Genomic DNA, 5,904 nt, shown 5'->3' on the forward strand with positions numbered 1-5,904 from the left:
CCTGCCAGGGCCGAATGCAAGTGCTTGATGGTGTGGGCCGAGGAAGGATGTGAGTCCATTGTGTTGCGGACAATGAGGAGATCAACCCCGCAGGAGCCAAATTTGACTCTCAATGGAGGGTCGAACATCTGGGCTCGGAAAGGGGGGAGAGCCCCAGCGTCCTGCTAACTGTATTTATAGCGACATTTGGGCAGAAGACCTAGTTTGCAGTTCTAAATTGCTGATGTGGTTTTGGACAAAGTAGGACACTAATATTGTATATAAAAAGGCACCAAAATTCAAGCTGCTATTGCTGTTTTTGAGTGCACAGCATACTTCTGTCCATTTTTATAAAAACCACATTCTCATATTGTGTCAAAAAAGGAAGTGTTACTTCCTAAAAGTGGCTTATATGCTTCATTTAGGCTTGTTAAACTAAATATTTATTGGTAGCCATAGATTTCCATCAATTGTTAGTGACATGAGCATCCAACTTCAGATAAACATATCTCAGAAGATCAACTGCATATATGCCAAGAGAGAAAGTTTTTTTTTACTTTTTTTTTTAACTTTTTTTTTTTTACGTTAACCCTTTAATTATCTTGACACTTGATGATCATCTTTGCATTGTTTTCTCTGATTCTCTCTGAGCCCTACTCTGACCACCAGCAGATCCCTGTCCTCCTAAGGTCAATAAATCACAGTAACAGATTGGCTTGGCATATAAAACCATTACAGTACAGTGCCAGCCTCAAGACCACAGGAGCTCCTCACAACAACCCATCCATGACTGCTCGTCTCGGCTGCTTTTCTTCTTTACGAACCCTCAGTGAAGCCTCTCCTTCCTCAGTACTATTTTCTAGTGCCCACTTAATGAGCCGTTCCTTTGTAGTCTTTAAGTATCTAAGCATTATTTGAGTTCTTCTCTTTCCAGAGTATCTGTGACTGCTCATTTTCCCGCTTTAAAATACAAGCAGAGGTTCAGTGGTTCTTCAGAAAAGACAAAAGGATAATAATGCAAAAATGTTTCCAAAAAATTGGTCAACCTATTGTATGTGGTTCTTTCAAGAACTTTGAAAGATGGTTCTATATAACACCAAGACAAAGATATAGTTTTAGTTTTATATTTATATATTATATTTTGTATATTTTAGGTACAATGGTAATTCAGGTTATTGTCCCACAATCATACATTCCAACCATAAAGCACAATACAACTAGCGTCCACTACATGGCTTAATTTTCTATGACTGGCCATTTATAGAGAAAATGTATTCATAATGAAAACTTGAGTATTTCTCAGGTTACCAATTCAATACTTGTTTATATTCTGTAGACATATCTAAGCTGTAAAACCAACTGTTTATAATGAACTTCACTTAAGATCAGAATCTATAAGCTGACCATCTTTCTCAGACTACACTGATTCTGCTGCCAATGCCATTATTGATTTACTCACTGTTTCTACATAGACGTGTATTATTCTCTGGTCTCCAATTCATGCGCCCGATACCTGTTTCTGAATCTTTATTGTTTGGTGTAACCTGTTTATCACTGTGGTCTGACAGAAACTTTGTATCGCTAAAACAGGAGAAGGAAATAAAATGTAATTCTCAAAGGTTGTTCATGAGAAACGATTTTATTCTAAGCCATCTATATTCATACATTCAGTATGAAACTGTCACACAGTGTAAAGATCAGCTGCTATTTTCAAATAATATAGAACATTTTAAAAAGACGAATGTCAACTAAAAAGGACAAAAACGAGGTTTTGTTCTGACAGTGACATCATGTGCTTATTTGTTTGAGGGTCTCTTACACAGTAGCCTGCTTTTACTCCTGCCTTTGTGTTATTTCTCAGTGTTTTCTTTGTGCTGTACTGTCATTGTGTTCTTCATGCTATGTGAATCCATGTGTAAAAAAGGAGTATTGTTATTACTACAGTTATAACTATTGTAATTAGCACCATTAATAGCAACTGGACTGATATGTAATCTGGATTGCAGTGGAGCTGGTCCATTGCTGTGGCTCTGTCTTTTGTCAATCCTGAATAAAACATGACGGAACATTTTTTTTCTTTGCAGTCTCATGTCCGGTAGCACTGTGAATCAATGCTCTATATTACCAACAATAGATTGTTCTTGGTTACAATAACACTTTTGTCTAAGGATACACACCTCCCCCCTCAGTGTGTTGTGTGGGAGTGCACTCAGATACACACACGCACACATACACACATGCTCTCTCTCTCTACCATAAGCCCAGTTTTATGAACTATGTCTTCTAAACCCTTTAGAAGACAGTCCAATCCACTCCTGTCCAGTGTGAGGGAGCGCCAGCATTGATCATCAAAATAAACCGCCTGCAGCTGCCACTTATTTCATTACAGTCCAAAGAAAGCTCAAAAATAACGTAGTTTGCCTTTCCCTTTGGCTCTCTCAGGGGTTCAATTTTCACAACCTCCAAATTCAAGCCAAAGAGCTCTAGAAAAATTATTACTCATCACTGCACTGTGGATTATCCTTCCTCAAATTTTAACAGAGGGCAAGAATCTGACACACATCTGGACAAATAATTTCAGTAGCAGAAACACAGAGAAATACACAGAAATAGCTCCATCCCTATTAAGTCCAATATACTGCATCAATACACGAGTCTGAAGTAATGCCAGCTTCGGTTTCTTTGAGGGGATAAAAAAAAACCCAAGACACTGCTCTTTTGGTGAAAAACTGTAAATCAAAGCAGTTAGGGCTGTTTTCCATCTCTGACAACTCTCAACTCTCCTGGAGGATTACTGCAGAGAACTGTGCGCAGCAGTTCTCTCCGTTTTTTACGCACGCTGTGCAGATTTGCTAGATTTGCTTCCACTCCAGCACTTTATGGCCAAAGAAGTGACCGCTTCACTTGTCCACTTTAATTAGAATAAAACAATAATAAAGAGAAGACGACGGTAGACACAGTGAACCCAAACTTAATCCCAAACCAGCCAAGGCAACAGTTGGAGAGGCTGCTGGCCGTGTTAATGACAGTATCGGGTATCAAACCCTGCCCCTCTCCACTGCCTCATCTCAAAAGAAAAGAAAACCAGGGTCTTTATGCTGCAAAAGGATGAGGACTTGTTTACGTTTGGCAAATGTCTGAAATACACTCCGATCTTTGAGCGAACTTACCTTGGTACCGACACTGCTTCACACCAGTAAGACCCTCTCTTCCACAACAAGAAAAAAACAGGCTCAAAATGATAGAGTTTCTCCCGGGGGTCGCCGCGGTGAGTGCGTTGTTTACTCGGATTTCTGAACTAATTCCTCCATCGTAGCGAACAAACAGGCGCTTCAGCAGCTCCGCGTGCTCTCCGTTTTCAAAAAAACGGCGAGGAGATACAACACCGAGACGCGAGGGTGTCAGTTTACACAGCGCAACTCTCTCTCTCTCTCTCTCTCTCTCTCTCCCCTCTCCCCACCCGTAGCCCTCAAGCCACGCCCCTTACATTAGGATTGGCCAGTAGTTCAGCCTCACAACCACTACCCTCCTGGACAGTCAAAGCCCGCCTTCTTGCGCTCCGATTGGCCCGTAACTCCTACAAGCACATAAAAGCAGTCAACAGATTTACAAATACAAGCCCCGCCCACACTGCGCTAGACCGTTAAATCCCCGCTCCCAGCGCCAGGACTGGCCAGTACACGCTCATAAACACTGGGTGTTTAAAACTCTGTCGCCCCGCCCCTTGCACAAGAACTAATTTTTAGTCTTAGTTTTTAACTCTATAGCCCCGCCCTCTTGGTGCTAAACCAATAAAGTCACACCCTTCTGCACTATAAATGGCCTGTAGTCCATAAATATATTTACAAATATAAACTTCCATAGCCCCGCCCTCTATACAATTTGCTAGCAGTGCTCTCTCAAAAGTCAACTATTTTGAAAACTAAAGTCCTAAACCATGAAAGCCCCGCCCACTTTAGCTAATGTACAAAAAGTACTCCTCCTAGTACTAAGTGACTTAAGCCCTGCTCTTCTAGTTCAATAACATGAAAGTCCTGCCTCCTAGTTCTAAACTGATAAAGCTCCGCCGTCCTGGTTCTACACAATTAAAGCTACTCTTCCTCACTCTAAACCAATAAAGCCATACCCCATTGTGCAAAATGAAAATAATCCTGCCTATAAAATGGCCAATTTTTAACAACCCTAAAGCTCCACACTCCTGCACTATGATTGGCCAGGAGTATATTCACAACCCCCTTGCCATTGTGAAACACAACAGCCCTGCTCTTATAGCACTTGCTTCAAAAGCCTGCCTTTCTCATTCTCAAATGCTAAAGCTGAAATATTTGAGCCCTGCCCCATTTCCTTAGGATTTAAAACACTAAAACCTCACTGGTCTAGGACACCTGCAAAAACCCAGCACTTTGAAGTATAGAATAATAATGTCCCATCCTTCCTTCACTAGCATGGCTGAGTAGTATTAACGAACTTAGATCTCCCAAGTCCTTCCTTGCTGGTTAAATATTTATTTATTTATTTGACAAAGAATAATCTCTTAAGCCCCACCCATTCTGTGCTAGCATTACTCATTAATATTCACAAACAGACCTAGAACTCACAAGCCTCCTCCCCATCTGTGTTAGAATTACTTGGTTAGTATCCACAAGCTGTTCTGGAATGCCAAATCAGTACTTTGTCTAGCACAGGCTGATCAGTATTCACAAACAGTCCTAGCACACACTAGTCCTATATCTGCGGTGCTGGTGTTGACTGGTTAGTACCAACAAGCCGTTTTGAAACACTAAAGACCAAGCATTATCCATTAGAGTCACCACCACTTCATAGTCACAACTTTTAGGACACTAAAGCCTCACCTTTGCACAACTCTCTCAAAAGCCTGCCCTTCTGTGCTAGGACTGGCTCATAGCCCATACTTACAAACCCTTCCAGAACACAAAAGCCCAGCTTTACTTGTGATTTTGAACTATTTACCAATTCAAGCTGAGGTAGGTGGAGCTTGTCGGATTATAGGTGGGGGGGATAAAGGAAATCAGAAGGGAAAGACACACTCAGCTTCGCGGAGCAGAGTGTTTTAGTGAGTCACTGAGCAGAAACGAAGCACAGTAACTCTTCACAGTGCTTCACAGACAGGGCACACAAACCAAAGGGGTTTCTGCATGTATCTCCTGTACATGACATGAACAGCACTGTGAGCAAAATCAGGAGGACTGTGTCCTGATATGCCTAGTACAGTGTGATAAAGCAATAATACAACAATTATAGTTTTGTTATATCCATTGTACAAATTATTAACAACTGCAATTATAATACAACTAGCACACTACTGCTACTAACACCACCACCAACACTATCAACAAAAACAAAAATAACATATGGTTCTATTATTCTTCATATGCACATTTCACACAAACAATGGCAATAACAACAACAATGCCATGAACTGTAGATTAATAGTAAACATGCAAAATGTGGAGTTATGATTAAAAGATTAGGTGGAGGGCTCAGGAAGAAAAACAGCCCCTCCTCCCTATCTTTCCATAATCCCTGTAGGTTTTCATATTAGTGGACACAAAGGGATTACCGCCAGCCAGAGCCCTGAACACATGAGTAGGTCTGCATTCATCTTCATGTTGTAATGCTGTACCATGAAATATGTATGACTGAAGACTGTGCCCTGAGAGAGTGCCATAATCACGTACAATGATCATGTGATGATAGTACGTGATGATTAAAGCCTATTCTCTAAGGCGCCCAGACACAAAACTCCATTTTTCTTTGCAGGATTAACCTACATTAATCAAGATAAAGCTCGCACTACTGAATGGAAGATCAATCCAATATGGCGTACAGCTTTAGGCTTCGTGTAAACGCATTTAACTTGGAAACAGAGTAAAACTGCCTTCATGTATTTTAGCACTCATGGTT

At 40.9% G+C, this 5,904-nt stretch overlaps 1 protein-coding gene across 2 annotated transcripts in view; it reads right to left on the reverse strand.

Annotated features, from left to right (window-relative positions):
- LOC136677444 (semaphorin-4C-like) overlaps positions 1-3,371 on the reverse strand; it is an 83,230-nt gene extending 79,859 nt beyond the window's left edge. For both annotated transcript variants that reach the window (XM_066654967.1, XM_066654968.1), the window contains exon 1: positions 3,150-3,371. The gene's annotated coding sequence lies outside the window, so the exon portion shown is untranslated. The remainder of the gene's footprint in view (positions 1-3,149) is intronic.
- Positions 3,372-5,904: the final 2,533 nt, after the last annotated feature.

The sequence above is a fragment of the Hoplias malabaricus genome, chromosome X2 (assembly GCF_029633855.1).
Source record: "Hoplias malabaricus isolate fHopMal1 chromosome X2, fHopMal1.hap1, whole genome shotgun sequence".
Classification (NCBI taxonomy): domain Eukaryota; kingdom Metazoa; phylum Chordata; class Actinopteri; order Characiformes; family Erythrinidae; genus Hoplias; species Hoplias malabaricus.